Source organism: Pezoporus flaviventris, unplaced genomic scaffold, assembly GCF_033815535.1.
Source record: "Pezoporus flaviventris isolate CSIRO_AGI_PZ_B2104156 unplaced genomic scaffold, CSIRO_AGI_Pfla_v1 ptg000078l, whole genome shotgun sequence".
NCBI classification, from domain to species: Eukaryota; Metazoa; Chordata; class Aves; order Psittaciformes; family Psittacidae; genus Pezoporus; species Pezoporus flaviventris.
This window is the reverse complement of record NW_026892626.1, coordinates 17,784,720-17,807,942: the sequence shown is the minus strand read 5'-3', so window position 1 is coordinate 17,807,942 and position 23,223 is coordinate 17,784,720. Positions and strand designations below refer to the sequence as shown.

General features: G+C 48.7%; 1 protein-coding gene across 2 annotated transcripts in view; it reads right to left on the bottom strand.

Annotated features, from left to right (window-relative positions):
• Positions 1–23,223, bottom strand: part of LMF1 (lipase maturation factor 1) — a 175,298-nt gene that overhangs the window by 134,127 nt on the left and 17,948 nt on the right. The gene's annotated exons all lie outside the window — the stretch shown is intronic.

Genomic DNA, 23,223 nt, shown 5'->3' with positions numbered 1-23,223 from the left:
TCCCGGTATGCGCTGGCCTCCTGGGATCACGAGTTGAGCTGCACCTGCGCTGCTTGCTCCAATGGACAAGCCTGAATCCTGGCACCGCCACAGCACCCGGCTGTGGTTCCAATGGCATGGACCGTGCCAGCAAGGGGACAGCTCAGCGCCGCAGCGGGAGGCAGGAGCGGAGCAAACAGTGCTGCCAGCTGCTGGGAATAACCTCTGCAATTCCCTGCTGCCGACAATGGCACCAAACAGGGTTTAACTGCAAGTGCAGTCAAGGACAAACGACGGTCACAGCACCCATTCAGAGGTCTCTGGCTGAACCTCCTTGGCTTGTGGTTAAATCCTGCCTAGCTCCAGCTGCTCTGCGCAGCAATGGGCAAATTCGCTAGCACAAAGCGCGGTGCTGGACCTTGCTTTGTTACCGACCTTCATAGATCACAGCAAGTTCCTGCTAAAAACCAGGCTTGAAGTACAGATCTGCAGGGAGAGGCTCTGATTTATTAACAACCCTCTTCCTGACGGACTGAGCCTGCACAGCTGGTAACATGGTCATGCAGATCAGCTTTCCATACTAGCATGCATCACCCAGTCACACACCCTGCCCTCGGCAGCGGAAGCTCCTCTCCTGTCTCCATCCATCTTCCTTCCACCCCAAGCAGCTCCTTGCCCCATACCCTTCCCCTCTCATGCCCAAGCCATTGTACTTCCCTTTCCCATTCAGCATGGAAGCATCCCGACACTTCCAGGTTTCATCATGCCCAAAGTCCTGCTCAATGCTACTCCACAAGCAACTCAAGCACTTATGATGGTTGGATTACCTGAGGTGCTAAAATGTGTCATGGTTTCAGCTAAAAATTACAGCTAAATCATGAAGACTTTCAAGGACATGAACATGTTCAACACCACAAGCGTATCCATAACAAAAGGAGGGAGCTCTGCTCCACCTCACATTAGCTTTATTGAAAGTTGATATTAGAAAGCAAGATTACGAGATCCATCAACACAAACCTTGCCTTTCGAACTGCTGACTTACCAACAGTTGTTCTTGTCTACCCTTTGAAAGCCTCAGACTAATTCCCTTGCAATCTTAGACAGGTTTGAGGCCATAACCACCCATCTGCTGAACGCTGCTGAAGTCTGAGCATCACAGCCTTTTTAACGTCGCTTCCCAAACACACTGTGACACCTATAAGGTGTCAACCAAGCCATCACACCTTGGGAGGGAAGACCTTAGGAAGAACTGGTACTTGGCTGACCCATGGAGCTAAGTTGTAACAGTAGTCTTCTCCTTATCCTTATCCTCTTCTTCTTGCTATCAAGTAGGCAGTGCTAATGAGATGTATTTGGTAATGTGGCAGTGCCAGGCAAAGGAGCCCAACACAACCACATCCTCCATCTCCACCAAACCACGCACAAACCCTCCTTCAAGCTGCAGAAATTCCCATTCTTGACCTTTCTGGACAGCTCTATATCAACAAAAACATGGACATGGAGGAAATAATAACCTGGGGGGATGTAGAGGGGGAATCAAACGATCCCTGACTTCAGGGATGTGAGAGGGGAAAGGCAAGTGACAAGCACTGGCCGCTTTAGGAGCAAAGGCCTTTTCCCTGTAGCAATCCATACAGCAATCCCTGTAGTTTATCCATACAGTGACACTTTAGGAGTAAACCTCATTTTATCAATGACAGAGACACTCAGAGACATCGGGGCTACCCGAGGTGGCAATTCCCATCCTCCAAACCCCAACCAACGCATCCCTGTGGCCAGGCTGAGCCTCGGGGCTCACCTCCAGCCCGGTCCCTCCGGCCCCGGCGCACACTGATACTGCTGGGAACGAAAGGGTCACGTTGTTGACCCACCTGCTCCTGTTTTCTTCAGTTGGATCTAGTCAAATTTCAGCAGCTGCAGCGCGGCACAAAGCGCCCCATTGTTATCCCCGCGCAGGCGGGGGGAGCCACGGCCTCTTTTGGGGTAGAAAAGAAGAAAACTGAAATCAAATCAACTGCCAACGGAGCCCCACGCGCGCTTCCAGCGCCTGTTACGTGCGCCGAGCTTCACGGGGTAAAATCCATAGTTTGGTGTTTTCCAGAGGTCTCTGCTGGGGCAGGGAAAGAGAAGAGTGGGGAGGATGTGCTGGGGGGTAGGAAAGGCAGGGAAGGGGAAGAAGCAAAACACAATCAAAATGAGCTTTCCCATATTCCTTATGGGAAAAAAGCCTGAGTTTGGGATGAACTGTCTCCAAAGCAGCCCCATTACAGCTCCCTACAGTATTATTTCTAATGGAATAGAGATTATACACCATAATATCCTTCAGGTTTCCAGTCTTCACCTTTCTTATTTACCAATCAAATAGCTGATGAAAACCCAGCTGAGTTATCACAGCTTGTCCATGGCTCCAGAGGAAAGCCTTTCCCACCCAGCCCCAGCGCCATCATCCTTCCTGCATCCGAGACCCATTTTCTGTCTACAGGGACACTCAGGAAGAAAGCAATGAGGCAGAGAAGTGCTCAAAACCATCAGAACCGAACACTGAGCAGTCAGCTCCAAGGATACTGAAGTTTCTTATTTTCATAGAATCTCAGAACCAGCCAGGTTGGAAAAGACCTTCCAGATCATCACTTCCAATTTATCTATTTTTCCGAGAAAAATCATGTGGTGAAAACCCAACCCCAAATCCAGCCTTGGCAGAAACAGCTCAGGGGAAGCAGGGGATAAGGGGAACCGGCAGTGCCTCTCTGTCCATCGACACGTTAACTTTACGGGGCGCACGTTTGCATGGCCCAGACAAATGTTTCCCCAACGTCCCCGTGTTTTACAGCCCCGTCTGCAGCAGCGCACGGGGCCGGGAGCGGACACTGCAGCTGTCTGCCTATGAATATTGGGTGTCAGACACCCCGGCAGCCAGAGCAAGGCAGATATCCAATCCGCACCGACCTACCCTGGGATGAGATTAACTGCTCCCGAGCCTCTCCTCCCCTCCCTACCTCCCTGAAATCTGCCATGAGCTCATTCCAGTGCCAGCATTTAACCACCTGTTGAAAACAGCAGGGTCACGCTCGTGGCTATGGGGTTTTCTGCCCAAGGACTGCACTCTCCAAATACTCTTTGCAACTACCATGTGTGGGTCAACCGATGCAAACGGACCAATATCCGGCAGTGAGTAAACACTGAGTAAGTGGGTGTTGACCTGCTGGTGCATTCCCACAGGCGCTGGGATGCTCTTTGCTTCCACACCCACTGCTCATCCCCATCTCCTTCCCCACGGGGGTCTCCTCCTTCACGCTGCCACTCATCTCCCACTTGCAGAAATGAATGCAGATTGAATTAGATCTGCTCAGAACTGTGCTGATAGATCAATACTTCTTTTCATAAGGACATCCTGCCTTAAAGGAGAGCAGTCAGGTCAAACCCAGCCCTCTTCTCCAACACTAAAAGAAAAACCTTAAACCCTCCCCCGAAAAAAAAACCCATCCATGAAAAATATTTTTTTCCTTACTTTAATATTTGTTAATCTCTAAATCATTAGAACTTTCAACATCCATAGTAACAACTTCCTCAAAGGAAAGCAAAGCTCCAAGCTATCCCAAAACGAGCCGCATCGTTTTGAGGTGTCCTGCTAATGCATCCTCTCTCAAGTTAAACACTGTGCCTGCCAGCTAACCAGAAATACCTTTATCCCCAGTGTGAAATACTGGCCATGCTAAACCCCATGGCAAAATCATCACCAGTTTCAGCTGGGTGTGGATTACACACAGAGGTTTCACACGTCTCAGCTATCCCCTGTGGAAATGTGATGGGTTTTCCCTGCGCTGAAGACAGGAGCCAGGGAGCGGGTGCACCAGCCAGCAGGGAGAGCATCATGGGGCTGATGGTATCACATCACATAATGGTTTGGGTTGGAAGGGACCTTAAAGCTCATCCAGCTCTAACCCCTGCCATGGGAAGGGACACCTTCCACTAGAGCAGCTTGCTCCAAGCCCCATCCAATCTAACTTTGAACATTCCTCCACTCCTACCCCAGGCCACGCTGCTGCCCCAAGCACCGACAATCCCAAGACCCAAACTACCTTCCCACAGTCAAACTCTGCCATGTCCATTTTCCCCAAACACCACCAATATTACGTCTTTCAAACTCCTCTTTCACCAAAGAGAGAACAGGCTGCTAATACCTCCCATTTCTGCACCAGCAGAAGAGTTCTTGGTGGTGTTGGAAGGTTTGGAGCAATGTTATCGATAACTTTTGTTCTTCAAGTATAAACCACACAGAATATAAAAATATAATAATTTAGCATAAAAACTTTTAAAAGCTTCCAAGTGCTCTCCAGGGTAGTCATTAGAAACTACTTAGGTACCAGGAGGGTGATAACAGTGAGTTAATGCAGCGTTAAATTAGCCCTCCTTCCATGCAGAACTTGAAGTGACAGAGGAATCAATTGGGAGGGGTTTTATTTTCTTCTTTAACTCCTGGAGTTAATGGATTTCCTGTTTTTAGCTCTGTGGGCGGCTGTCATTCTGAGGGATCCAGAGATACTGGATTTAATTACTCGGGTTTAAAGTAAGGAAAATAATTCCACTTGTGTTCATATGAATTTATGGGCACTGGTCTCAAGCATGGCCAGCACGGCAAGAACACGCAAGCATGGCTGCTCATTGGTGTTGTCCCTCAACATCTTCACATGGCCAACAGCCTCAAGACCTGTGCCACAGATCTTGGTGAGCATCAGGAGTGGGTCACAGCCTAAAGACGGCTTCCTGGGGCTTCCTCCATCCTCCTGCAAGCACATTTTGAGGTGGTTTGGGGCCCTAAGGCGACCCAACAGCAGGTTCAGCAGTTCCTCTGGACTCACCTCCATCAGTGGGGGATTCATTCCATCTCTCTTTAACAGATTAGCAGCAGTAAGGTCAATGATGCCCATCAGGAAATTCAGGTAAAGATCAGCAGGGTTTAGGCTGGCCACAAAGATAGGGGAGCATCCTGTAACAGCCCACAAACCAGGGGTCACACTGAGAACTTCATAAATGAAATGGGAAGTGATGAAAGGGACTGACTGAAATGAGATGTGGAACAGAAACATGAACAGAATGAAAGGAGAGGCCAAAGACGAGCGACACCACCACGACCAGGTGACACATCCATTTAGTACTGTTGGTACATGTTGTGTCAGGGCACAGCAGCATGCTCCCAAACAGCTCTCAGCAGAAGAAAGCAGCTTTAGAGGCTTGACACAAGAGAGCCTGAAGGCAGAGAACGATCCCTGGCTGCCAGGAGCATCAGAGGGAAGCTTTCCCTGCAAAACCAATCACCTGCCTGCTGCAGAGCTCTCCGTTCTCATGGCTCTGTACTGCTGGAAGCAAGCCTTGATGGATCACTGGTTTGGATCCAGTGCCAGGGTTCCTCCATTCCCCCGTGCCGAGGTTCAGGTATACACTGCACATACCAGCAGAGCCCAGCTACTGCCAGGTTTCCTCACGCCTTGGGAAACAAAAGGGAAAACATGTTATCATCACTGAGGAACTCGGGTTCCTGGGACAAAGAATTCTAACCTGGAAGGGATTTTGTTTCCAATTACCCTCTCTGCACCGGCCACTTTGAAGTCCATGACGCAGCTAAAGCCAGTTACAGTCTTCTGATGAGTTTTCTCTCTGGAAACCCACGCTGCTCAGATGAAAACAATTCACAATGGCACAACCAAGTGCACAGAGTAAGGAGGGTCTGGCTTAAAACAAGCAAAAGCAGAACATTCCCAAAGGAAAACAAGGCAAGGACTGGATCCTTACCTACCAAACCACAACAGTCAGGGTCTGGTTAGCAGTCAGTAGTTGTTATACACATTCCTGCTATGTGACTGGAAAAGCCCAAAATTCACCTCACATAAAGCTACTCCAGGGATACTCTGCTTGGCTTTGGTGGCTACAGGACATGAACTGCACCAAGAAAGAGGCAGGGAGAAAACCAATGGAAACAAGCACAAATGTTCACCCAGGAAACTCAAGGTTGTTCTGGGATCGGGCAGTGGGAATTCTGACACCTCTCTGGGGATAAAACTCCTGGGAATCTCATCCTGCACCTTGGCTTTGCTGCACACGGACTCTGTCAGAGGTGGAACAGGAGCTTCCAAGCATCTGGAAGAAGCAGCAGCTTATTCCCACTCTGAACCTCAGGAGCACGCTGCAACCAAGGGTTCTTTGCCTGAGAGAAAGACACCAAGGGCTTTAGAAGACAGAGCTGAGTCTGAAATACCAAAGAATCCCTTTGGTGCCATCCCTTCCAGGTTACATTCCCTCTTCCTGTGCTTTTCCTCCTTACCCTCCACCAAGAAAGCCCTACACTGAAGCAGAAAGCCAGCAAATTCCCACCTTCCCAAGCAACCTGCTGAACACATTTTATCTGCTCTTTATGGACAGGACCCCTGCAGCACCGTGCCATGCGCCTGCAGAGCTAAATCGCTAAAAACAGGTGTCTGTTGGGTGTTAAATCTCTCTTCAGGCTGCTTTGGCAGCTTAAGAAACCATTAGCAGCTGTTAACATGGGTAGCATGGCAACGTTGAGCCTAACAGCTCAACCAGCCCCCTTTCTTCACCATTTCTAAACTCTCCTTCCCCACTCGTCCACTTGAAGCAAGAACAAATTAAACCCAATACCATGAAGGCACCTGGCAAGCTCTTTTGCCAGCAGACAGAAAGCAAGCCTTGAAATAAAAAGCATATTAGAGAAGTTTCTCCCTGCTGTACCACGTGAGGTTCCCAGTGCCCTGGGGAGATCACGTTTTAGCCTCATGCAAGCGTTTTAGCATCAGCGTTTGCAGATGCTGATAAACGCTCACCAAGGGATGACTCCTTCGTCAGGCTTCCCCATCAGTTGGGAGTGGGCCTCCCATGTAAAATCTCTGCCTTCCCAAACTTTTCCTGAACGTAGTGCCTTTAAAGTACAGTTTGTATCTACACTGAACAGGGAAAAAAGGCTGCAGAGTTGATTAACCTCAAGGCAGACATCCTCATCCAATGCCCCAAAGGATCACAGGAGCGATAACAACCATGTAATATCAAAGGTAAGATGTAAGAAGACCACGAGCAGGTTATGGCCAGGTTGAATGTGAAAGGCCAGCCTAGTGCAGGAGAGGAAATACTACAGGTCCTACAAAGGAATCCTAGAGAAGGAGAGCACAACTTTGCACACTGGTTTCCAATGGGCTGTTCTTACCAATGACAACAGCCATGGTCATGGTCCCACCACCCATCATCAGATGCCCATTTCCTTCAGCAGTGGCAAACACCAGAAACTATTTTAACCCACACATGGAGCTTTCAGTCACATTCCTGAACCATCTTTTACACTCAAAACCTTACTATAACCCACAACCAACCAACCAAAAAAAGCAGGATACTATTTACACAAGACAGCATGAGAAAAACCACTGCAGTACCTATAATAGGAATTTTCTGATTCCAAAAGGGGATTTGCTCTGTCTGGAGTGAAAGCTGATTCTGGGGATTACAGTTAAATAAGAAAATGGACATTGCTGTGTCCTTTAGGACATCCCCTCCATCCCAGCCGAATTAAACAGGACTACATCACTAAACTGACTCTAACGAAGCTCTGGTGATGTAAATCTGCTGTAACTCAGGAATGGTTTCATGCAGGCATTTTTCAACCTGATGAGCTCAGAAGTGACCAAAATGACTAATGGGACCTCAACACCCACAGCTTTAACCTCCCGGAACAAAGGAAGAAAGAGGGAGCAGGGGGAAAGAAGACCAAATGCGGAACTCAGGAAATCAAAAAGCTGCTTTCAAAACCCATCTGATTTTTAAAGGATCCGATGGATACGTAGGAGGAAGCAACAGGTTTTTGGCAATTACAGGATGAATGCCAAGAAGTCAACCGCGTTAGGAAGTTGTTCTCTCCCTGCACAGTACAAAGAGATGAGCAAACACACAAACAGGCAGAACTGCTGATGGTCAGAGACCTGAGCTATGCACCACGTCTTCCGAGTCCTGACACCTCCCTGTTGATACAAAGAGATGAACTAGATCAGCAACCATTTAATCCAGGGCTTGAGCAACTAAACCATCATATAACGGGCTGAAAACTGTAAACAGTAACAGAAATCAGAACTACTTCAACATAATTATTTTCAGCTACAGCAAATGGATCTGTGGGCAGCTGTTAAGATGAGTCTGCAGGAAACATTAAACCTCCCCGGCGAATCTGCTGCCACGTACCAAGCACAATTTACCAAAGCCACCCACTGTCAAAGCTGGTGTTCTTCCCATCATTACTCATCTTGAGAACGAGCCAAAGTGTCCTTTGGACACCTTTAAACCAATCTGTTAATGGGTTTCAAAGGCAGGGAGGGAAGGAGGATGCAGCAAGCACAGGAGCCGTGCTCAGCCACCTCCAACCAAACCCTGCATCTCCATCTTCATCGGAGAAGAGCTAAGTAAAACGCTGCAGGCCTGATGTCAAGGTTTCAGATGATGACCTCTTCACCTCATCCCCCAGAAACAGTCACAATTACTACACAGCACGGCAAAGCCACAAAGCTTTATCTATTTCTTCTTGTCGTAAACCAGCCTCAAACATTGCCCTGATTTTGCCTCTTCCCTTCCCGCTACCACAGAAATTCCCCACCATGATCAAACTGCTCACTGGTCTTGACCAAGATACACCGAGAGGAGGAAGAAACAAGAGTCTTAAGAACTCAGGTCACTTCTTTAAGCTCTTTTCTCAGCCTGTCCTAACATTTTACCCCCTTTATGAAATGTGGATGCACAGCGGTGCCCTAGAGCAGCTTCCACCACGTCAAAGCTTACAACCTGCGAAACACCGGGGGTAAATACCCAACTATAATATGCACCTGAAAGAGAAATTTAGACTGGAGGTGATAAAAAAGGGTAAACATAAATCAGGTTTATGTTGAGAAACAGCCACATACGACCTTCATTAAGTATTGCTCCTATTAAGATGCCATTCACTCTGTTTCCCCACCACATGTATAGATACCATTAAACCTAAAAATCTCAGGCACTGACAAGAGCTGGAGACAGAGACCCGCATTAATGTGAACCAGCACTGGAAGAATCACTGTGGATTCCATTTTTAGGAATAAGCAAGTTTCAGAGTGGTAAGAAAACAGAAAGCTAAAGCAACACAAAGCCGGGATATTTATTTTGACAGCTGCAGTTTGGTTGTTTTAACTGGTTATGATGGGTTTAAAGGAAACTCCGAAATACACATGAGAGACATGGACCTGCTTGAGTGAGCGCAGGGGAGGCCATGAGGATGCTCCATGGGCTGGAGCAGCTCTGCCCTGGAGCCAGGCTGAGAGAGCTGGGCTGGGTCAGCCTGGAGAAGAGAAGGCTCCTGAAGGGGAGACCTGAGAGCAGCTCCAGTACCTGAAGGGGCTGCAGGAAACCTGGAGAGGGGAAATAGAGATGAAAATAGGAACACGCTTCCCTGCAGCGGAAACTGCACCTACCAACACATCCTGGTTAGCATCAATGCATTCCAATTACTTAACTCCCATTCGCCACAAGGGCAGGATAAATTACAATTTCTAGGTCCTTTATTTCCTGTGCCTGGAAGCGGGTCATACCATACCCTGATACACCTTGAAAAGCTTGCCAAAAGCCCAGCGAGGGCAATGGGAGTCTCCCGCCCAAGGGACACACGGATGGGGATCATGTGTGGCAGGATGGGCTCCACCACAAAGATGCACAAAGGACAAGGATGAAGGAGGAGGAGGAGTAAAACATGCACGGCTGTGCCTTATGGCAAGGAGGGCAGCAACGCATCCAGGACCTAAAACCAGCAAGTTTGGTGCCTAAAATGGTCCTGGGCGAACGCTTCCTCTTCTCCTTTCATGTGCACTGTGCACACATGGCCACAGAAACAGCAGCTCTGCAACCTGCCCTCAGCTATCCCTTTTGATGCAGATTCCGAGCCCAAATTCACCTGGGACAGGAGGAAACGTTCCCAAGAGCCCTGAGCTGTCACGTTCAACTGACAAGAGAATAATTTGATGGGAGAAGTATCAAGGGAGCGATCAAGAGAATCTTGGGAAGGGAATTAATACAGATCTGTGTTCCCTAAATTACAACATCCACTTCAAACTCGTGCTCGCTGAAATCTGTATTTACCCAAGGCAAAGGAACTACGTAATTGCCCTCTGCAGGAATGACTACACAAGACTAAACACGTGCTGCATGCTCTGTGGGAAGTCTCTGGTCCTCCACAGTCTGCTTCAGGCCGTGCCATCGCCTCGGTTTACCCACTCCCCTGTGCCCTTTGGGCTTTGCACTGCACTTCAGGTACCACCACATCAGGCACCAAAGGGATGCAGGAAGGAAGGAACCGGTGGTGGCACCAGCAAGTTTAGAACCATGGGGCTCTTCCTTTCTTGTTTTTTGCCCCATCCATCAAACCAATTTCCCTTGATAGGAATTAATGACACTAATTATTTCTGTCACCCCCTCCACATGCAGGGTCTGGACAACTGTTGGAACTGGGTGGCTTTAAGGTCCCTTCCATCCCAAACCATTCCATGATTCTATGCTCTATAGGGCCAGAAAGAACCATGAAGGAACCCTGAAGCTCCAGACAGAGCAGCATTATGAAGCAACAGCTAATATTTTAAGCCTCACAGTTCTATTTTTATTCATGTCCACATCCCATAGTCAGCAACAAAACACAGCAATAAAAAGACAGCCCTAAATCCAGCCCCGGCTCTCCTCTAGCCAGAGATCATTAAAAAAACCCCAAAACACAGTAACAGCAAACCCAACCAAACAAGCAGCTCCACCACCACGCTCACGGGATGCAATCTTTCATTCTACATTGTCCAACAGCTCAGCTGGCACAGCTTCTGGGTCCAGGAATGCATTTTTGAAGCCATCAGCCCTTTCCCTACTTCCTAGAGCTCCTGGCACACATTTATCACTGCTTGCTTCTGCTGCAAAACTGAAACCAATGGCAAAGGGGTTCTTGGGGATGTTCAGGGCAGGAATTTTTATAGAACCATAAAATTATAGAATGAACCAGGTTGGAAAAGACCTTTGAGCTCACCCACTCCAACCATTCCCAGCACTGCCAAGGCCACCACTAACCCATGGCACTGAGGCCTCGTCTCCACGCTGTGTGAACACTTGCAGGGACGGTGACTGCAGCCCTGCCCTGGGCAGCCTGTTCCAATGCCTGAGCACCCTCTGGGGCAGGAATTGTTCCTCAGCTCCATCTAAACCTGCCCTGGTGCAGCTTGAGGCCGTTTCCTCTTGTCCCATCCCTTGTTCCTTGGGAGCAGAGCCCAGCCCCTCCTGGCTCCATCCTCCTCTCAGGCACTTGTAGGGAGCGATCAGGGCCCCCCTGAGCCTTCTCTTCTCCAGACTACAAATAAAGCAGCTTTTGCTCTATTTGTGACCACAGACATTCAGTACAGGTTCCTAAAGATGCAGCAGCCTTCATGCTGCTTTGCTGTGAAGTAGAGCCCAGCTGACCATGGCCCGGCCACCACTCATGGGCTGGCTGGGTTTGCACATCCCATCCCTTGGGTGAAAACCCAAAGGGCTGGCACAGCCACTTTATCAGCAACAACTTCCTGGTGCTCGTGCAACCTCTGGTCACAGACCTGATGCAGGTCATGGCTTCCTGTTGGGCATTCCAGCAAACATCTACCAACAGCACCCCAAAACGATGCCCTTGTACAGCGCAGCTGCGAACCCCATGGAGCCTTCCTGGTAAGGAAAGGAGGGGAGAAGAAAAGCAGCATGTTTTCCCATAAGTGTTACCATTCCCTGAGCTGTGCTGAGGAGCTGCCAATTGGAAGGACTCGGTGGTTTGATGATAACACAACATAGAGCAAGATTTTCCTCTGCCCCTACGAGCAGCCACAGCTCTGCTGCCGGCAACCTGGGTGGTGGCTTTCCCATGCGGGTGACATCAAATTCACTTGTGAGGATATTCTGTACCGTATCATTAGGAATTCTTGCTTCTCATTTGAAGAAGCAGCTTTTGACGTTTTGATATAAACCACTGAAATCAACCACATGAAGAAAACTCACCCGGGAGAGTGACAACCGGCCTTAAGCAGCTATTCACATACGTCCCAAGACCACAAGGCTCATACGCCCGCTCGGCTCTCCCCGCTGTAAGAAATCCAAATGACTTCAGTGCCTAAAACGAGCCCTATGAATTAATCACTGGCTTTCCTGTCCTCACTCTCCGGTGTTATTAATTCAGGCTGAAAACGCACGTGCCCCAGAACAAAGAGAGATCCAGCAAGGCAGCACGTCGTTCCTTAAGCGTTCGGCAACGTGAGGCCAACCTGGAAATGCAGAATAGCAGGGACCACTTGGGGAGTTTCCATACAAATGGTTATCCATACCCCAAAAACACCCTGCCCCTGCTTTAATGCAAGGGAATGGAAACACCTCTAAAACAGCCCCTCAAAGAATGCATTCTTTTTCATCAATAGAAAGCCCTGCCCAGCCTTTGATGCGAGCTTTCAATCATGAATGGGAAACCTGTCAGTAAAGCTGGGGGCTGAAATTCCCAAACTGGAAACACGTGTGAAGGTAGCCTGAACACCAGCCCCGCTTACCCTGGTGATTTATCATCCACCTGAGGCCGGGCTATGCTCGCACCAATAAAGCCCCGGGTGGACGAGAGCAAAAGTGTCTTAAAATCATGTGAAACATGGAACGGGAACCAGAAGCAATCCTAAAATACCTGTGCTATTTGTTCAAATAATTACTCTATAAACCAGGCACATTTTAAATGGTACCATGTGCAGTGAACTTCTACACACAAAACCACTGCTCTACACAAAAGCTACTCTTCTCCCTTTGATGCTACAATAAATGCATTGCTCGGTGTAGAAAACCATTTAAAAGGGATCAACAGCGTTTTTGCGTGACACAACGTCCTGCTCTAAATGATTACGTGGCAGGAGAAGTAGAGATATCAAAGATAAAGCAGGTTTTAAAGTCTCTATAAATGTGGAAATAAAGAGAACGGAGCACAGCAAACCTGACCTAAAGGAGTGAAGAAGTGCTTCGTTCCAAAAGAAGAGCCCAGATCCTCTTCCAACCGATGCATCTGCAGAGAGGGGAGCTCTTAGCAATCACCTGGCATCTCTGGTGATGCCTGGTGGTCTGTGGAGTTATTGCCATCCCCAGAGGGGGACCCCAAAGTGATGCGTGACAAACGCCATGCTCAAGGTGCCAGCAGCAGGAGTTACATTTGGCAATCACACGAACCTCGAGTTCACAGCAGTTTTCTGCTGGTACAAATACAGCCTATTTTGCCTTCCATGTGGGCACAGGTCGTGGCTTTCTGAAGCAGGGACACAACTGCAAACCCAGCTACTTTCTTTCATATACAACCCAAGCAGGAAAAGAAGCTGCTGGCAACCCAGAAGTGAAATAAATCCCTTGGGAAAGATATTAATGTACAGGATAATTTTCCAAAGAGAAAGTGCTGACCCTTAAAGAGTGGCATTTGTCAGGAGGTTTTGCATTCAGCTCAACAAAGGAGAAGTCCAAAATGCTGCTTGTAACCATAAGTTAAGAGTTTAAAGGTATCCCATGAAAAGGTACAGTGATTCCTTCTGGACATAAATCCGAAAGGTAAGGCTGCACAACCTCAGTGCTTCATAGCTAATAATAACAAACAGATGGGAAAATATTACCATAAATTATTCCAACTGTCCAAGCTGCGTGCCAGAAAGCCTTGGCCAAATTCCCCCGCTTAACTATCGATATTCCATTTTCACTGCGCAGATCCCGGAGCTCCCCGTATCCCTGTGGTTGGGGATCCATGCACTGAGCTGCTTGCTTTTAAAATACATCATGAAAATCACTGCAGGGCTGACACAGCACTGCAACACGGGAGCAAGGAGGTCATCCAGCGAGCTGTGCTGTATCACAACGCAGAAGGAGCTGCAGCCCTGATCACAAGGCCCAGCAGCCCACCAGAAAGCCCTGAGGATGTGGATTTAGTTTTGCTTTCTATCTGGGGGTAGGTTTAAAAGCCAAAATGACACTTTGGTTTGAACCTCACCCACTCTGCAGCAAGAACACAGGCAAGAAGACAGCTCTTAGCCCTGAAAGCCTTCCAACTCCCTTCCCAAGGGCTCTACAACCAACACAGCTGTAAATCCTGGAGCCTTTTAGGACAAAGATCTCTGTGCTGTGCCCACAGATCCACATGAGTGGGGAAATCAGTGCGGAGCGATGCTGCCCTGTGCCAGAGCCTGGAGCAATCACGACCCCGGGGCCGTTCCCCATTGCTCAGCTCCAGCATCGTACCTGGGCATTTCCCAGGCACCAGGTAACCTCCTCCGGATGAAGGCACATGCATTTCCATGTGAACACCAATTCCTCTAGCTGGGTTTTCTGGAGCTCAGCTTTAAAGTTGAATCTAAAGCACTGAATCTCAACTTTAAAGTGCGTCCTTCTCCTCTCCCTGCCTGTTAGTTCAGGCACGTCTGTTTGAAAAGCTGAATAAGCCAGAAGAGGTCATATTAAGAAGACTGCCAAGTAAATGAGAATGTAATATATCGATCAGTTAAATACAGAGGACAAACAGTGGCATTCTCAAGTTTAACAAAGGGCAGAAGCTCTGTATTATCCCCTTGGACACCTCCCCGGCATCCCCCTTCCCCACCCCTCTAGGGCTCTGTCTCCATTGGAGCAGAGCAGCCCGCTGATGCTGGCTCAGCGCTGTGCTTTCCTCCTGGTGAGACATTCCAGACCAGCTGGGCAGATCCAATGCACGGATGCTATTCCACACCCGGAATCTCACGTTTACCAAACTGCATTAAAAGGCAGAAATGAAGCCCCTTTTGCCCCGTGGCAGTGGGTGACAGTGAATCCCATCGCTACAGCCACCCGGTGCTCCCGTCGCCGACAGCATCTCTCCTGCAGCTGCGAGGCTGAGCAGAGACATCACACAGGGAAACAGAGCTGGGCCACACGCTCCAGCTCCCTGCTCGGAAACAACACCATTACCTCAGCATTCCCAAACAAGGCACAAGAGCCGTTTCCCCATTGCTTTCTATCCCTCATCCTTCACCTTTCCCATTCCTTCCTGATGTCTCCTCCCTACCCTGCACCCAGATTGCTCACTGCTTACTTATTGCATGGCTTATTACCCACCTTGCTGGGTTGTTTTTTTTTTGGGGGGGGGGGGGGGAATCATCTTTGCTCTCCTTTCACCCTTTCCACACAAAAGTACCACCCTATCTCGGGGAACTACGGGGTGACTTTTCCCCTTGGAACCAACGCTCAGCTCCCAGGCAGATCTGCACTGTGAGCAAGTGCTGTCACCCCGTGCTAGCCCCAACACCTCCTCTGCAGAGGGAAAAAGCCCTTATCTGCACAGCAGCAGGACCTATTCCTGCCTTCGCTGCTTCCCACCCATCCCTGGAAGCCATCCCAGCGTGGGCTTGGGCAGGCAGGTCGGAGCCCAGGCCAGCCCCGAGGCAGCTCCAGGGAGGTTGAGCAACCCGTGTTGAGAGGCTGAGGCTGCACAGCTAAAACCACAGCCAGCCGCTCGGGATTCCTTGTCCTTCCTACGCACAGCAGCAAAGGGCTCCATCCCGCAGCTCTTCCAGCCAAGCTCGAGGTTAGTGGCTGCATCGGATGCGACCCAACGTGGCTCAGGCAAGCATGAGACAAAACAGATCACCCCGCATCTCCTCCCTCATAACTGCTCATCGTGAATGGTAACTCACGACAGAAGTAACCTCATAAACGTCCACACCTCAGCTACCTGCTCCGCTAAAACCCGGAGCTCTTCAGTCTGCTTCTAATGGTGCTTTAATCACCTAATAGCCTGAAAGCATAGGATAGAGATCAAAATCCCACCACTAAAACGCTGTTATTTTAGGCGCTGGGCCTTAACCGAGCAGCAAACTCTGGCTCTTACGTAGCAGCCTTACATAAAGGCCTGGAAGCACCATGGGGAAAGGCTTATCCCTACCTGGTGTCACGGGAAACAGGACGTGGAAGATGCAGTTAACACGCACCAGGCAAGTGGCACCATCTCCAGCCCCACCAATAATGCAGCCTGTCCCATAACAGGTACATGGCCCTGGGGACAGACACCACCTCCTTCAGGCATGAATCCTTCTGCTGAGCAAGGATTTCCAAGACAATAAAGCACAGCATCATGCACCTTCCTCTCCCCTGCCCAGGCAGGGCCCTCGCAGCTTCCCTACCTTCAGTTTTCCTGCAATTACCGAGTTCTCCTAGAGGGATTATCACAGACTGGCTTAGATAGAAGGGACCTTAAAGCTCCTCCAGCTTCAACCCCTGCCACAGGCAGGGACACCTTCCACTGGAGCAGCTTGCTCCAAGCCCCTGTGTCCAACCTGGCCTTGAGCACTGCCAGGGATGGGGCAGCCACAGCTTCTCTGGGCACCCTGTGCCAGCGCCTCAGCACCCTCACAGGGAAGAGCTTCTGCCTAAGAGCTCATCTCAGTCTCCCCTCTGGCAGGTTAAAGCCATTCCCCTTGGCCTGTCCCTACAGGCCCTTGTCCCAAGCCCCTCTCCAGGTTTCCTGAAGCCCCTTCAGGCACTGAAACTGCCCTAAGGTCTCACCTTCAGGAGCCTTCTCTTTGGGCATCGCCCCCAAAAGAATATGAAATCACAAGAGAGTTGCAATAAAAGCACCGACTGTTCTGAATCGCAGCATGGGAGCCAAGGTACAGCAGAGATTTCAGCACTGGAAATTGGAGGGTGGAATTTACTTTGAAATCCTGACACTTATCTCTTTTGACTAACATAAAATATGTACCTTGGCTCATGCTCACTTCCTATAAATGACTGGGAAGAGGATGGCTTAACACTGCGGTTTCACCCGGCTTCCAAACGGAAAAGAAAGCCATGAGAAAATTATTTCTCTAGACTAAAAATAAATAAATGAATCCCATTTTTTAAGTGTTCAAGGGAATATGGTGGATGCAGCGAGGAGGCGGGGGGAAGCATTTGGCTAGGTGGCATTCCCCTAAAATCAAACACGATAACATGAATCTGCAATACTTAAGGGCCGAGACAGTATGTAGGAAAACAAGGGCATCCCACCACAGCAGTGATGAAGCACACGGCGCTCTGCAGGAAGCAGAGGCATCAGCTTTGCCTTCTGTGCAAAGATGCCCACAGATCATATAAAAAACAGATATTTCAACTCCCAGTTGCCACAGGAAATTCCTGACATCAAACAAGAGGCTCTGGGGACAGTAAGAAAACCAGCAGCTCCCAGGGCTGTGCTCCCTGATGCAGCATCTGAGACACGACTCAAGACACGAGGCCAGGTTGGACACAGGGACTTGGAGCAAGCTGCTCTAGTGGAAGGTGTCCCTGTCCATGGCAGGGAATGGAACTGGATGAGCTTTAAAGCCCCTTGCAACCCAAACCAGTCTGGGATTCTATAACTCAGGCCATTTGCTCACATTTAAATCCAGGGAGAGGCAGGGAAATGCAGTATCTCTGGTTGTTAATAACCTACAGATCTGACCTTCATTCAGCTTTGAGGTGCTGCAGAATTCCATGTTTTCACCTGCACAAACACCTCTTGTCATGAGCCACGCAGCTGATGCCTACATTTCTATACATTAAACCTCTCTGAGCCACCTCACACTGCTTCTCTCGTGTAGAAACAGCCCCACAAAAAGAGCTGCAGTGATTTCAAAACGCTGACTTGACTTTTCTGAGGCAGAAATCCATTCAAGCCAGTGCATTCCCACAATCTCCGTTCCAAGGAACCAACATTTTAGGACAAAGGAACTTTAACAAGAAATCCACAGACGGCTCCATTCATGTGGGCCGTCACTTGAGCATCAATTTCTGCAACGACAGTGAGGAGTGACAGCTTGTGCCCTGCTCCAGGGAGATCAAGGAGTCCAGCACTTAGAGGAAGATCAAACTCGACCTCTGGCTCTCACTCCATTACCCAACGCCAGTATTTCTACCAGGCTTTAACTGTGGAGAGAACACAGCAAATGCAGTTAACTTCAAAACCGAGTCTCATGAGGAAACACCCAGGCTTCAAAAAGGGACCCTGCCAGCATAAAGACATCAACCTCTTCGGCCCTCAGCAGCATCGAGCAGTCACGTAAATACCCTGCAGACGATCACTTAAAAGGTGGGAAAACAAAACCCCACACCATTCCTCCTCCCAGCAAGCAAAAGGAGACAGTACCAGATGAGAACGTCCTGGGACACGTGTCCTGAAACCAGCCCTTTATCCAAGTCAATGGATAATGCTGGGTTTTAATGCATGGCCAAAAATAGCACCAGCTACGAATGAGCAGGAATACTACACTGGTTCCTCCTCCTTCCAAAATGCCGTTTCCAATGGTTAGTGCTCCCTCCACATCTGCCTTTGAGCAGTTGGGATTCTGCACAGACACTGAGGGTACAGGCAGATCTGCTGCTGATCCTCCAGACAAAGAGCTTCTTACATCCTATGATTAGAAAAGATCTCAATCCTTTAACCTGACCCGAGCTGCAGTGCATTTCTGCTCATCAAACATTCCTCATGGAAAGCATCCAAAGTCCTGGACTTCTATTCAAACTTTCACACTCCAGATCAAATCCAGAATAAAGGAAGGACGAACAATACCCTGATATGAGTTGGAGTCCTTAAAACGGGCTTATACTCCAATAACCTTCCTCAGAGCTCCACACACAACTTCCTTTTGCTGCACACATGCCAAGTCCTGAGACCTCAACTCTTGAATTCCTAACTCTATTACAGGAACACCCAACAAGGCTCACCATCCTCAAGAAGAACACCGCTCCAAACCTGTCCATTCAGAGCTGTAATCATCCTCTATAAATTACTGCCATAAAACTTTGATGTGATATATATCAGGTCAGAAAAAGGGCACTGGAACGGTTAACCAGCCATAGATAAATCAGATACACGTTAGAAATGACAGTGTGGTTAATGGAAAATAAAAAAGCCAGCAGTTCCTTGGATGTCCTTCAGTTTATTATTGTTATGCAGGCGTTATTCTGCACATCAAGGTTTATTTAACTTCAGAAAAAGAGGAAAATAAAAATAAGACTTGCTCTCCCATGCCAGACCTGAACTTTGGATGGAAGCGTGCCTTGAAGACAACGCTGCCCATCTCTCATCCTCCTCCCATCAAAAGCCTGGCGATAGCACAGCGAGTTTAAACAGCGCCTTGCTGAGAAGTGTCAGCCTGTTGAAGCCAACACTGCCATGGAGCTCATCCGTTGTTTTCACTGGATCCTCCCCAGCTTGTCTTTCCTACTAAAAATCAGGAAAAAAAAATAAACCTCACTGTCCCCAGTTTTTGAGGTGTATTCAGCTTCCTGCACTTCATTTCCAGGTCTGGGTCCTCCAGATCCAGATGTGCCTGAGCTGTCCCGGCTCTGGGCATTTCTGACAACAGACAAATGCTGCAGGGATAACCAGAGCGTCATTATCCACAGAATCATCACTGACCCACAGTGTAGTTCCTTGGAGGCACTGGAGCTGCTCTAAGGTCTCCCCTTCAGGAGCCTTCTCTTCTCCAGGCTGCCCCAGCCCAGCTCTCTCAGCCTGGCTCCAGCGCAGAGCTGCTCCAGCCCTCGCAGCATCTCCGTGGCCTCCTATGAAACAGGAAATCCCTCTGGAATTTGAGCTAGACCTCTCACAGCAGACTCTCGCCTTCTTATTGTGGTCAACACTTTTTGCAAATTATGGGAGACAAGGATCCAACTTCTCTGCTTTAAAACTAATCCTGGAGGAAATTTCATTTAACTTAATGCCAACACATCAAGGCGAGAGCCTTAACCAAGCAGCTCCTGCAAGTCACCAAATCCAACTGGCCTTTTCCTGAGGCAAATCTCTGCCTGCAAAACGCATTTGTTTGTTTCCTTTCTATGAAGGTTAGGACAAAAGTCAGTCACAAGAGCTGTGGAGAAACAATTTGCTTAGGGAAAGGGTTTCCCAGTTTCTGCAAGACCAGCGTTCCCATTCCACCCACTTGCATTCCTGTATTAAGTGAAAATAGAATCACATCCGCAGGCTGCTCATCAGTTACACAGGTCAACATCCAGGCAACGTGGTAAACAGCTCAAACAAAGTCACTTGCACGGCAAGATGCTGCTTGAAGAAGCGATGCGCTTGCTCCAGCACCACCATTTACAGCCATCCTTGTTAAGAAGTATTTTATCCCTTAAACCTATTTGCATAATTGCCGCAATCAAAGGCGCTACTTTACAGTAATAACTTTAATGGCAGATTTTTCCTTAAACATTCTTTCTAAAAGGTACCTCCCAAGGTTGGTGCATCCATATGCTCGGGAAAACACAGACAGGAGGTGACACTCGGGGAACGCATGGTGTGGAGAGGGACCAACTGCTCTTTGGCTTGTGCTTTATGATGCTCAAAATGTGCTTCAGAACACAAAGCTTCGTCACTTCAACAGCAACTAGTTGGTACATTGGCAGCTCCCTGTTTTATTTCTATTAGTTCTGATATTCACTCTCTGCAATCTTATTATGGGGGAATCTGGCATCCTTCTCACTCTTCCAAGTGACAGTCCATGTCTCGCTCTTCAGATTGCCTTCACTGATTACAGGTTACAACAAAAGCCATAAAGCGTGACAAGTGCATTCAACACACACAGCAGTGATTCCGTGTGTGATGCATCGTTAATTTAGGGACGAGCCATTAACACATGGACAGTGGTTTCCACAGCCAGACAACAAAGAACACCCCCAGCAAAACCTTCAATACAGCTTTTATGTTTTGTACTGTTATATTCCTTCAGTTCAGGAGGAGCAGACATATAAAGACAAGCTGCTGTACCAAATATATATATACACATATATATATACACCAAATATATATATACATATATATACACACACATATACACATATATATATATATATACACACACATACATATATATATATATATATTAAAGAACTGGAAGTCTCTTCTCCAAAAACCTTGTGCTATCACAGAAAGCCTGGACAAGCAGCCAGGCACTTGGATAGGGAGGGAATACATACAAAGTTGATAGTTACTCAGCACTTTTTGGGGCATGGGACTTACGACAGCGATTTTCTTCCCAAGTCGGAGCTCTGGCCTGCTTTTCTTGGCTGCACGGAGACAAAAGCACAAGATCACAAAGATAATGGCTACAGGGCTTCAGGAGCGCTGTCAAGGTTATTTTAAGATGGGTAAAAACCACTGGCCCAGTTCTGAATATAAAACACAGACTGAGGGCAAACAAAGCAAGATCCAGCTGGAGGTTAGTGGCAGGAACCAGCTGGGATTTCCATCCAGCTCCTGCACATTATTCCAACATTTGTGTGCTCCAGATCACAGAATCCCAAATTGGTTTGGGTTCAAAGGGACCTCAAAGCTCCTCCAGCTCCAATCCCCTGCCACGGGCAGGGACACCTTCCACTAGAGCAGCTTGCTCCAAGCCCCTGTGTCCAACCTGGCCTTGAGCACTGCCAGGGATGGGGCAGCCACAGCTTCTCTGGGCACCCTGTGCCAGCGCCTCAGCACCCTCACAGGGAAGAATTTCCTCCTAATGGCTGATCTAACTCTAAATCTCCTGTGTCAGCTTGAATCCATTCCCTCTTGGCCTATTCCTGCATGCCAAAAGCCCCTCTCCGGATTTCCTGTTGGCCCCTTTAAGCACTGGGAGCTGCTCTGAAGTCTCCCCAGAGCCTTCCCTTCCCCAGGCTGAACAACCCCAACTCAGGCTGTCAACACAGAAAACACAGCTTCATTTCAAACCCCAGTGTGCTTCACCAGTGCAGCTGCCTCACTGAGTCCATGCTGGGATGCTCCTCATAGGAAGCTTAACCAGGACCCCAGGAGCATCGTGGCTTTGTCCAATGGGGCTCCATACCTTGTCCAGAGGGCAGCTCCTTCCCCAGGCAGCACCAACAGAGGACTTTGGGGGAACACTTCCACTTAATTGAGGTTCCCAAACCAGTCAGGCCTGACTGAAGGCATGTTGCCCTTTAACGCAGGTCTAATTACATTAAAACAAAATGCTTTCGTGAACATGGAGAAAGGCTGGGGAGAGAATGAGACAAGCTATAAATTAAAGCAGAGGATATGAATACCATGCAGGCTGCAGTGTTAGGGTTAACGTGGGTCTGGAAACAGTTTAGAGAAAACCTGGTGTGGCTAAGGGCCAGCTCGGAGTTTAGTTGCTTTGGGCTAATCGTTTCCTTCAGGCAGGCTACTCCAGCACACTAATAGGTTTTAATAAAAACTTCCAATTGGGCCAGTAAACCCCTCATTAAGCTGTTTTTAAAGCATGAATTTAAGAGCGGCGAGGGTAAAAGGTCACGAGGAGTATTTAATTCAGAACGGCTGGCAAAAGGTGCTGTTGTGATTGAAAACACCAGAGTTCAAGTGTCCAGGGCCACATAAACATCCGACTCTGTCACTAGACCTGGTTAAGTGACAGCTTGAAAAATAGATTTAATAAGACAGAGAGAAAAGTTTCCCACTCTTACCCGAGAAATAGGAGCAGCAGATCACGGTATCAGCCAGGAACAGGAACAGTCGGGCAGCAGCAGCCCCGTCCCTCCCATCTCAGCATGGGAGGAGGATGAAGAAAGAGCAGCCTTTGGCCATCTGGGTGTTCAACCCTGCAGGGATTCCCAAGGGCTCGCTGGGTCACTCGTGCTACGGCTCCATCATCTCCTGCCGTGAGCAGAACCAAGTGCTCCAGCAATAAGACCAGCCCATGCTCTGTGTCCTGCTGCCAGGATCTCCCCACATGTCACCTGCACAGCAAGCTCCTGTAGTGACAAGGGCCACCGGGTGCTTGTGTGACACTTGGGTGCTGCCGTGTGTAAAGCAAAGCTCTGCCACTGAATCCTCTTGTACTTGGGCGACCTGAGCTCCACCACCAGTGCGGATGGTCTATAGGAATCAATGTGTGAGCCTAGGCACCTCAGTTCACAGCGAAGTCTGACCTCAGTCATTTCAACTTACCCTTGTTTCCTCCTGTGACAGCCACGCTGCTCACCAGCATAGTGTGACTTGTGCAAACTTCCCCCCTTCCTTGGAAACCTTCACTCACAGAGCAGAGACATCTCAATCTCGCACAGCAAACGCAAGAACCCCAGCTGTGCACTCTAACACTGCATTTGATGTCAATGCACATCTAAAATTCAAGATCCCTGAAGACCTTTTAAAAGAAAAGCCTCCTTGGAACAATTTGCATTGAAGTAAAG